The sequence below is a fragment of the Helianthus annuus genome, chromosome 14, assembly GCF_002127325.2.
Source record: "Helianthus annuus cultivar XRQ/B chromosome 14, HanXRQr2.0-SUNRISE, whole genome shotgun sequence".
NCBI classification, from domain to species: domain Eukaryota; kingdom Viridiplantae; phylum Streptophyta; class Magnoliopsida; order Asterales; family Asteraceae; genus Helianthus; species Helianthus annuus.
In genome coordinates, this window is record NC_035446.2 from 58,815,072 (window position 1) to 58,827,654 (window position 12,583).

A 12,583-nucleotide genomic window follows, 5' to 3' on the forward strand; every position below is an offset into this window, starting at 1 on the left:
AAACATATGAATATAGGTATGAATATGATTATAAGTATAAGCGTAAAATATATTGTTATGAATATGAGTGTGAGGGCGAGTACGAATACTAATGATTGCGTGTATCGTATTAATTGATAACATAACAAATTTAAGCATGTAAAAGTGCTTAAAAGGTTGAGCGTGTAAATACGAATGATATAACTGGATTTGTCGCAATGCAACGACTAAAACGTGTATGATGATATGCATGTATAGTTGTTTAAATGAAACGTTGAGTCTATCGAATCAAAATTAGATTGAGCTTGGTTTGAAAGGTAGAATATAGTTTGTAAATGTAAGATATTATAAAGTATTCATTGGTTATGCATAACGTATTTTAAAATGAATGAAATGCTACTTTTGTTTTAAAAAAAGAGTTTACGTATGTTGAAGATTGTCGGTCCCCATGAAGTCTTCTTGCCCACGTGTTTTGAAATTTGAATGACGAATTAAGTGGTGTAGAAAAGGTTTTTGAACATAACGTGTTTGTCTCATTTGCATCAAAACAAGAAATTTTGAATTTTGGAGGTTCTTGTGAAAACGTCGATTCTTAGAAAAGAAATTTAGCAAAATGACTTAGTGATTTTTTTTATAATTAAAAAAAAAATGGTTTGTTGATGTTGAAAAGCATCTTTGGTAAAATGATCGTATAATATCTATAAGATCTTATAAGTATATGAGAAAGTTGGTTTGAATTTTGATTGGGAACAAACGTCTTTAGTATGGTGATATAACGTAAGTGTGTGTTTTAATGATTAAGTCGAATATGAAGTTCTTGGGCAAGAGGTTCATTGGACCGATTAATTTAATATGTAGCATTTCGTAAGGTCTTGAAATTTGGGAAATGAAACGTTTAAGACATGATCAAGTATCTCGCGTATATGGTTTATGTGAAATATAAAATGGAATACGAATACGTTTTGATAAAATAATAAATTTTTGAAAATCGCATAAGTAGGGATTTGATTAATGATAAGCAATTTAGGTATAAAATATGATCGAGTTTGCATAATAAGACATTTTAAAAGAACGTTTTGGTAACAATCACCTAGGTAAGGGAATCACCCCTAACTCGTTGGTGAGGTCGTTTCTAAGAAAAGGGGAGTGGAGTTAATCGTCAAGGTAAGGAAATCACTCCTATCTCGATGATATGTCTCCAGTTGACCTTACAAGGATTATGAATTTAAATTATATGAAATCATGTATATGTATAAATGTATGGAAGAGATTCAATATGTTGTGTGTGTAAAAAGAGAATATCGAAAGTAAATTCTAATTTGAAAGATTGCATCGTATAAAATAAATAATAGAAACACATGTTTGATCAAAATTTGGATGGTTCCAAAACGGAACTTTGACTAACCGAAGTGGTCGAAAAGTCTTTTGAATTTGAGGAGCATGCTTTGGCCTAATAGGTAAAATACTCTCGCCGACAAGTCGGTTAACGGTATTTACCCTTCCGGTTACTACATCTCCCAAATCAATCGAAATTTCGAGACTTGGCGGGATTTAAAAAAAATATCAAGGAGTGGAACTAGTCGACAAGGTGCGGGTTTCACCCCTAACTTAACGATTTCGTATCCTAAGTGTGGTTGGTACTCGTCGGGTCAAAATTTAATTTCGACATGTTGACGAGGGTCCACTAGAATTTGGAATTTGAGATTTAACATTAAGATGTGGATTTCACTCCTAGCTTAATGGCGATATCTCGTGTAAAAAGAAGAATAGGTAGATTGAGAGTCGTTCACCAAATTGTGGGTTTCACGCCTATTTTGGTAAATTCGCCTCATTTGTATAATGCGAGTGTTTACGGATTTAGAATAGTCGAGTAATATGTATGAGGGAGAAAGTATGTTAGGAATAAACAAACAAATGTAAACGCACAATGAAGCATATTAAGAATAGCACATAATAAATGGGACAATAAAACATGTATTAGCACATAATAAAGCAAGTATAGCATACCAAGTGTTAACACATACGCGACATATATGCTTAAAAGATCAAAAGAGAATAAATAAGAACAAATAAGGTAGCATGCAAGTAGTTTCAAGTAAAACACAAGAATAAAGCTCTAAAACTATAGACTAGGCTACAGCATTCCTACTTTTCCTAATTCCCTATAGTTATGGCTCTGATACCAATCTGTCACACCCCAACCAATGGCGGAAACATCGGGATGAGACGAAGTGTGAAGATTGCTCGAGACATCATAACGCTAATAATTGTGACAAGTATTTAAATAATCCGTTTTCATTTCATAAGACAAATTGTCAACACTACAACGAATACGAATACAATAAGTTTAACAAAAGAAACATAACAACATAACAAAATTTGATACAACCTATTAAACCCTAACGTCTATATGTGTATCTAGGCATCAACGCTACTTCATTTCTTAGCATCGTCCTCATCAACCTGTAACATGTTTAAAAATACAATTCAATGCAAAAGCAAAGGCGAGTATACAAGTTTAAACATAAGTATAAGTATAAGTTTAAAAGTTTAAAACGAATCCACATGGCAACTTAGTTTATACGAGATCAACCTAACGTGGCATGCAATATTTCTAGCCAACCTCTGTTTACGCAAGGAAGTTTAATTAATTCAACATGACCCAAGTTTAAGGGGGCGGTGCGTTACTCCTATAGCGCTATACATGTCGAAGGGAGGCTCGTGAGAGCTAATGACTAAAACATATCACATAAGTATGGTCCACGTAAGCATCAAGTATCATAGCATAGTATTCATGTATAAGGATTGTTTTGTGCATTGCATAAAGAATAAGTTTAAGTGTAGTTTAATAGTAAAACATGTTACACCCCAAAAAGTGGTAAACATAAAAAGGGGGGTTGCGAGTATACTCGCAATATTGCAAATTCTTCCGATTATCCAAGTACGACGAGTTGACGAGTTTAGGAGGATGGAACACCGAGGTCACCCTATATGGGCAAACGATGGTGCATGAGTAAAAGGAATTATGACGGAGGATAGGAGCGAAATCTAAAGTATGACTTGTTGATATCTATATATTTTCGCATAGAGTATACATAGTTTATGTGCTACTTCCAAATTAACTCATTAAGATAATTATAGAAGTATTATCAAAGGAATGAAAATAAATAAATGACTAAATAAATAAGTTTATGTTTATAATCATAATTATTGTTGTAAAATTTAATTGAATCCGATGGGCTTCGTCTAATAAAATAAACGTTTCGTTTTACGGGATTTTACAAAAAAAAACAGGCAGAGTTTCCTCTGTTTTTGGACGATCCCCAACAACACAAGTTGTCGATCTATTTTCAAAATTCAATAAACAATTCGATAACGCAATTTACAAATATAAGATTTCTATGTAAAAATGCAATTTTTAATAAGTTTGGTGTCGCGATAAAAATAAATAAATAAATAATTATGAAGAACACTAAAATTAATATTCGAGTCATTATTTTATACCAAAGCTTGTGTCGTCTCGATAGTTGACCAGAATCGACCGAGTTTGACCCGAGATACCAAAAACGACCCAGTTGACTGTTTGACCAGTTTTGACTCGAATACTGAACCGGACATCGAGCCTGACTAAAAGTAACCTTAACCTCTCTGTCTAAACTAATAGTTCAATCATAAACCTGTAAATAATTTAGAAAAAGAATTAAAAAAAAAACATAACAAACTTGTTTTAAATAATAGTGTTTAACATATGACCAGTGAGTAAATCATGAATGTTTTTTTTAATATATACACACCAAAATAAGAGAAATGGTGCAGAGCCTTCAATGGCAATTAAGAAAAAAATCCATCTGACTAACGATCAGATCCATGAAATCCAATCCAATCCACACTTCTGGTTGATTTGAATAAGAAAATAAAAAAATCATAGAATTTAATTTAAGGAACAGAGAGATACGAAGCATATACCGAAACGGCGACGGGAGGGTGTGGTGGTGCTTGTCGGAGAACAGAAGGTGGCCGGTGGTCGACCAGAGAAGGGCATGTTGCCGGAGCTATCTGTTGTCACCGATGTGATACCGGAACCCGTAACCACCGTCACCTCTTCCGGTAACTTTGTCGGAAACAATACACCATCGCCGCTGCCCAAACCTCCGCCGGCAGTCGTCGCCGGCTTGCCGCCGGCCCATCTCTCTCTCTCTTCGTTCTTCGTGTATACCGGTGGGAATCGAGAAGGTGACTGACAGATCTATGTGTGTAAATGAAGAGCTATGGGTGTTTGGATGAGAAGATGAAGTCACTGTGTTTGTTTGTTTAAGTGTTTACGAGAGAGAGATGAGGGTTGAAGGTGAGGGGATGTTTGTCTAGGGTTTGTAATACAGAAGATGAAGGAGTTCAGTGATTTATACGGCTGACCCAACAAAAGGTATTAGGGCAAGACTCATTTATCTTGTTGTAACATATCTAATACTTTAGAAATTGGCACAAACAGTCCCTGTGGTTTAATTAATCCAAGTTTATGTTATAATTTCAATGAACCGACTTCGTCGTTAAACTAACTAGGTTAGTCTATTAACTTTAAAATTTAACGAGCCTAACTTAGTTTATAAAAAAATTAAACTTCTTAAATTGCAAAATTAATTAATTTAATTAATTAAATAAAGATGAGTTAACCATATTTATAATGAATTAATCATAGAGATAAAAGATTTCTGACGATACAATGGATTATTCTTTTGCAAGAGGCAAGCTTCTAAAAATAGATTTTTAGGACTCGATTTCTGAATTAGGAAAGTCATGAAAACGCGGAGCGTTACAATTACCCATATCGTATCGTTTCCTTTCCTTGTCTTTGGGAGCTTAGTGATGAAATCCATTGTCACCATTTCCCACTTCCACTCGGGAAGTTCAGGTTGTTGTAGCAAACCTGACGGCTTTTGATGTTCAGCTTTGACTTGTGCACAAGTCAAGCATTTAGCAACATAGGTGGCTATGGACTTCTTCAAGCCTATCCACCAAAAGTTTGCTTTCAAATCCTGGTACATCTTGTCAGCTCCAGGATGAACGGAGTATTTGGAACTGTGGGCTTCCTGGAGAATAACATCTCGTAGTCCCCCATAAACTGGAACCCATATTCGTCCATTTAACCTTAAAATTCCATCCTTACCATAGGATAACTGTTCTTCAGTTACCCCTAGCTTTTCATTAGGATAGTTAGCTTCTAGCACAACTTCTTTCTGTGCAGCTAACAACCTTTCATTCAAACTATTTTTTATCTCAATGCTCTTGGCATTGATTCTAATAGGCTTCACCCTTTCCTTTTGGCTCAAGGCATCGACGACTACATTCGCCTTGCCAGGATGGTATCTTATCTCATAATCATAATCATTCAAAGTCTCCATCCACCGTCGTTGCCTCATGTTCAAATCCTTTTTGATTGAACAGGTGCTGGAGGCTCTTGTGATCAGAATAGATCATGAATTTGATGCCATATAAATAGTGTCTCCAAAGCTTCAGTGCGAATACAACAACACCTAACTCCAAGTCATGGGTGGTGTAATTCTTTTCATGCACTTTCAACTGACGTGAAGCATAGGCAATAACCTTGCCTTTCTGCATAAGCACACAACCCATCCCAGTGTGTGATGCATCACAGTATACTACAAGCTCTTCTATTCCGTCCGGCAATGTCAACACAGGTGCATTGCTTAGCTTCTTCTTAAGGATATCGAAGGACTCTTGCTGCTTAGGACCCCAGTTAAACTTAACATTCTTTCTAGTTAAAGAAGTTAGGGGTGCAACAATCCTTGAAAAATTCTCAATAAAGCGTCTGTAATAGCCTGCCAATCCTAAGAAGCTGCGAATTTCTGTGGACGTCTTCGGCTCTTGCCAATTCATGACAGCTTCCACCTTGGCGGGATCCACTTGAATACCACGCTCACTAACCATATGTCCAAGGAATTGGACTTCTCGAAGCCAGAATTCACATTTAGAGAATTTGGCGTAAAGCTTTTCTTGTTGAAGTAGTGAAAGAATACATCGAAGATGCCTTTCATGATCAGCTTGGTTCTTCGACTAGATGAGAATGTCGTCTATGAAGACAATGACAAATTTGTCCAAGTATGGCTTGCAGACACGGTTCATGAGGTCCATCAATGCCGCTGGTGCATTAGTGAGCCCGAAAGGCATCACTAGGAACTCGTAATGACCATAATGAGTCCTAAATGCAGTCTTGTGTACGTCTTCATCTCTAACCTTCAATTGGTGATAACCTGACCTTAGATCGATCTTAGAGAAGTAGCTTGCCCCTTGAAGTTGGTCGAACAGATCGTCGATCCTGGGTAATGGATACCTATTCTTGATAGCGACCTTGTTAAGCTCACGGTAATCGATGCACAGACGCATCGATCCATCCTTCTTCTTGACAAATAAGATTGGTGCTCCCCAAGGAGACGAACTAGGTCTAATAAAACCTTTGGCTAGCAATTCATCCAGTTGTGTTCTTAATTCCTTCATCTCTGTTGGTGCCAATCTGTAAGGTGCTCTTGCAACAGGTGCTGCCCCAGGGATAATGTCAATCCTGAATTCCACTTACCTATCTGGGGGTAAACCAGGTAGTTCTTCGGGAAAAACTTCAGGGTATTCAGAAATGACAGGGATATCTTCAATCTTGGGTTTCGGCTCATCGATAGTTACTTGTGCCAGGGTCACAAGATAAGGATTTATCAGCTACTGACCTGAATGTAGCTGGCCGAGAGGCTTTCACACTAGCCTTGATCTCCGGAGCTAAGCCCCCTATGAAACGAGCTATTCTTTTAGGTTCCAGGGTCACAAGATAAGGAACCAACCTTGACATCATGTTAAAGCTCGTAAGGTAAGCTTGGCAATCCAGATTCTTCATAGTTAATGACAGAAAATCCGACTCGATCTTTTCTACCTCATGCTGAGGGCAGTAGTTTTCTCGGATGAGGGCAACAAATTGTTCCCATGACATACTGTACAGGGGAATCTTTCCAGTAGCTTGAATCAGCGATCTCCACCAGGCTAAGGCCTCACCCTTAAACGATTGAGACACAAACTTCACCACATCCTTCTCAGTGCACCCGCTGATATCAACCACCGTGTCCATCTCATCCAACCATGTTATGCAGTCTATTGCTCCTTTCTCCCCTGTAAAATCTCGGGGCTTGCATGAAACAAATTACTTGTAGGAGCAACCCTTATCACGGGGTCCTTGATTCAGCACAACTTTTTGAGACGGGACACTATGATGGTTTGAGGAGTGAGGATCGCCATCATCTTTCTTTGGTTCATTTTTCTTGGAGGGAGGCTTGCTATGTGCCTCGGAATGAGTCTTGGGTTTTGAATGCGGTGCGGATCGGGTCCTACTCCGAGTCCCGCTCGACTCACTGTACTGCCTATCCAAGGCTTTCGTAACAGCATTGTCAATTAATGCTTGAAGTTCAGCACCCGCTATATTAATACGAACTTCATTCTCATTCTCTTTTGGATGACTATTTATTTCATCCGAGTCAGCATTTTATCTTGAACTGTTACATAAGATAATGACAAAAAATTATTTGGGAGTTTATTATGGAATTGTCTTTTATGGCAATTCATTAACCATGGTAAACATAGACCATATTTGGTTAATTTGTTACTCACATTTATTTAGGATTTTAATATAACTTATCCTAATTACAAACAATATTGTTAGTGGCACAAAAGCCTAGTCACAGGGACATTTTAATTTATAAGTCAGGATTTCAGAGAATCAAGGCATAAAGGTTTGAACATAGTTCTTTACCCTTTTCTGACAGGGAGTCATAGACTACAACTGTCTTCTGCCTCATATGACAATGAGTATGGCCCGTAAGCACTACATCACTAATGGATGCTTGATATGTGATCATATTAATCGATGATTTAAACCCATGATTTATAAATCATTAAATTAGGTTTGGAATCCCTTGAAGGATCCTTGTATAAAAATGACACGTGTGATTTTAATGAATCACGTCTGCCAGGAGTGTTAACATGTTACAGAGGTTAACAAGGATTTGAATCTTTTAATTAGGTCTCACCATCTTGGCCGGGTCTTATAATGACACGAAGGCTAGGTTATACCGTTAAGATTCTTTATTTAATAACTGGTAGGCAGATTAATTTAAAAGGAATGATTTTTGATTTATTTACTTCATATATTTATGCATATAATGACAAAATGAAATTTATAAACTTAACATTCCAATACATATTAAGAGATTACACACTGCCCTAAACAGGACTTTTTAAAAGACGAAATACCTACGCATAGGTTACACAGAAAACAAGTCCACGCAGGGACCAAATACTAGGATAGATGTCCACACAGGGACTGAAAGATAAGTCCACGCAGGGATTGAAAGGCAAGCCCACGCAGGGACTAAACACACAATAAATGTCCATGCAGGGACTAAAACAAGTCCACGCAGGGACTAAATACTAAGACAAATGTCCACGCAGGGACTTGATTGAAATAGGAATTACAATAGTACATATAGAGACTAATGATCTCGCTTCTTCTTCCCTTTCAGTAGGTTTGCCAGGCCCTTGAGGAATCCACGATTGTTCTTACGTTCTTGCTCGAAATCTCGCTCCACCCTGTTTAAACGGTGGAGGATTTCTTCCTGTTCCGGTGGGGAAAAACGTTGTTGCTACAGCGGCTGTTGAACCGGAGGTCTAGCAGGTGCTGGATACCCATGAGCTGAGTATCCCATTCCCCAAGGATTTCCACAAGGTCCTTCTGGATGAAGAGCGTTGTAGTTGGCCGCTACCAAGTATGGGTCGGCATCAGCATAATTATAGTGGGTGTGAGTCGGCAGCTCAAACGGGTTATATACTGTGGAACCGGCGTATGTAGGTATCGGGTTATCATAGCCGAATGGTGGCGGAGGTGGTGCAACTGGTGCAGAATTCACCTCTGCTGGTGGATTAGAAGGTCCACCCATTTGAGGGTTTTCAGGCAGTGGCGGATAGTGACTTCCACTTGAGTGGCGAGGAGTGATAAAGTGAAAATCCCCTCCTCGTGTGGACATCCGCGCGCCTGTTCTTCTACGCCTTGGCGGATCTAGAGGTGCTTGATGAACTGGTGGCGGTGGAGGCGGTGGAGGCGGTGGTGTTACTGCCACGAAACGTGAATCCTCGGAGGGATCCTGCTGCTGCTGCTGCTCATGAGGCGATAGATGGTGAGAGGGTGTAAAGTACCACTCACACTAGTTGAACCTCGCTTGGTAACTGTCTGGACCCTGATAGGGTGTTCCATGGAAGGATGATCCATCAGAGATCTCGATAGGATGGTTGGGGGTACCTCTTGCAGGCTCGACGGGATCTGTGTCCTCGTCCATATCCATCGCATTGTCTTCGGAGAAATGGTCCTCTGGTCCTAAAGGGTTAAAACCAACTGGTTCTTGGACAAAGTTTGCCGGGTTGAACCGGCCCTGAAAGACAGGAGTAGGGTCGCCAAAAGAACGGTGCAAAATGGAACGCTGGAGAGGTATAAATGAAGGTTGAGGGTTATCGGGCTCGTTTTTTGAATTCGGCCCAAAAGAGTGACGGTATGAAGGTGTCGAACTGTGTGAGGTAGACCGTCTAGCGGGCGAAAAAGAGGTTCCTCCTGTTCCTCTGAGGTTCGGCACTCCTTGTGCTGGAAGGAGCTCGCATGTGTGAAGGTCCGGCCTCGTGATCATTGTGGGTAGTGATTGGCCCTTTGCCTCTTCCTCCTCTTCTGATTGCTGGTGGCATATTTCCTGCTTTCACAATTGAAATAAATAACAAACAATAAAGGACAAACTAAAGCAACAATTCGGGATTGTCCTAAGTTCTTGTCTAGACTCGATTACGTGCAATTATGTCATTGAGATTAAACACATGGGGATAGTGTTTAATTCACACAACGTTGGCTCTGATACCAACCTGTCACACCCCGATTTCCACACGTTTCACCGGTGGGCCCGGTGGGGGATTACCATGACGTAGTTGGCAACAATACAGTCAAACAACACAATATATAAATGCACAGCAGAAGCAAAAGATAGATATATTTCAACTGAATGTTAATGTAATATCATGTATCACAAATAGTTGAGATAATCCATAGGGGATCAAAAATAAATAGGAACATTGTTCAACAGTTTGACGTCCAAGCTTGCGAGACTTATTGTGGACTCTAGGAGAAAGCCAGCCTAGTTCGTTTAGTACCTGCAGTTAACCTTTTGGGAAAATACGTCAGTTTACACTGGTAAATACATTCAACCGACACTTTTGTAAAAGGTTTAATAAAATTGATTAGAATGCACGTGGCACAAACTTTTATAATTTGGGATAATTATTTTAATATAATACTTGTAAACGAATTACATGTTTCTTTGCGTTCAGTAGCCCGTTCCGTAGACCGGGTTAAAGACTAATAGACACACCACAGGTATAATACCCACAAGGTTAATCCTTAAGTGAGATACCATTTTTCATATGCAGCTGTCAGGTGTACGCCTACACCCCGTGCTTAGGTCGTGGCCATCTCGTAAGATGATGCCAGGGATATCCGGGACATGGTCATTAACCCCCCAAAGGCTTTAAGCAAACAAATGAAATATTTAACGGGTCATCTTGACAATACTTAACCACTAATCGATTAAGGTCAAATGCCCGACCAAGCGGTATTCTATATACCGTACCCCAAGCCCGTATAGGGAAATAAGTTAAAAGTATTTACCTTTGTAAGTATAATTCACAACAGCAAGTGCAAGTATCTTTTACTGGGCCTCCTATTCTGGAACGAAGGTTTATAATAACCTATTAGAATCCTAACGGGTCCTTAATTAAGCCTAAACTTAGACCGGTTAGTTTTAACGAAAGATACGGTTCGAACGCACGATTAAGCGAAGGCCGGAATAGAATCTGGATTAGAACCGACAAGTTTGAAGACTTGTTTTATATGGGTAATCTAACCACATTCTGGATTTTGAGATAGAAACGACAAGGTTTGACCCGTTTCGGCTAATTTATATAAACTAGTTACATAAACCGAACCGAACGCGTAAATGGCGTAACGGGTAACCATAAGAGTCTCATACAGGATTCCTAAGTCAATATGCTCTAAAGAGGTTGTGATATCAGTAGGATACCTTCCATTATGCCCATAACGAGTTTAATCCCATAATACGCCCCGTAGGGGTATTTTGGTCTAAAAGGGATTATTTATACTTCTGATGTTCGGGTCTGAATAAATCAGTAAAACCACTTATTTTAACAAGTTACATCAGTAGGTAATAAGTCTACTTGACAAAAATGGTTTTAAACTCAAACTATGCGTTTAATACGCGTATAAAGTCGTTTTAAGCGATTTCCAGGTTAAACAGGAAATCTGAGTTTTCAGACCAAGTTATAAAGTTCAAAATACTTTATTTATTATATAAAATTAGTGGTAACTGGATTCGTGTCAAAATAGTATGTAGAACTTAATTTATGTCCGAAAAGGGTATATTCGGTATTTACCGAATCAACGCCATAACCTTAGGTTATGAGCAGGTTAAAAATAATTAAAAACCTTTAAAAATCTCAAAATATTATATTACATCAGTGTGTAAAAGGTTTGGTGTCGAAATTTGGGTCTAGATAGGCTTTATGCTAATTGCGCCGTTTAATTACTAAAGTTTTCTTAATTGCGCTAATTAGCATAACTCCCATTCTAGACCTCGTATTGACATGAATTTTTTTTGGAACATGCTTAGAAATCAGTAACTAAAGTTATTGTCCTTTCACATATCCAAAATTCTCGTTAAGGTCAAAAGGGAATTATGGTCAACTTTTAAGCATATAACGGAAATGTACAAACGACTCGGACAAACAACGAACCAACTGTCACACCCCAACCGATGGCGGAAACATCGGGATGAGATGAACAAATCGCTCAAAGCATCATAACACTAATGTGACAATATAATTAAAATCAAATTTCATAAAATACTAAAATGGCATACATCGTTCAAATCATTCAAACAAGAAACAATTGTTCAAACATGATTTATTTTGTAGGTGAGTTTCTAGTCCACCCTAAACTTGTTTCTTCATCATCTTGACTATCAACCTGCAACATGTATTAAAATAAAAATCAACAAATATGCTGGCGAGTATACAAGTTTGATACGTAGCATAGTAGAATAAAATGTTTAAATGTGCTCATATCCGACATGAATAAGATGATGCAGGTTAACAATTTTGCCGAAACGATGTTACTCTACATGCTCAAACCAAAGTTTCCAACGCAATTAAAGTGCCTATCCCAAGAGTCTAGCGGGATGGTTAACATGTTCAACTTAACAATATCCAAAAGAATAGCGGGCGGGACGTTACAACCTATAGCGCTATAATTGTTAAGGTAGACTTGTACGAAGTTAATGAGCATATAGTCATGAAGTGTTTACATTAGCATCACATGTATAACAAGAATCAAACATTTCATGTGTAATTTGGATAGAGTGTGAATAAATAAAGTTTAACGTGTTTGTGAATTTGAATATGAATACAAGTTGCACCCAAAAGTGTTTAAAATGAAAAATGGGATCAT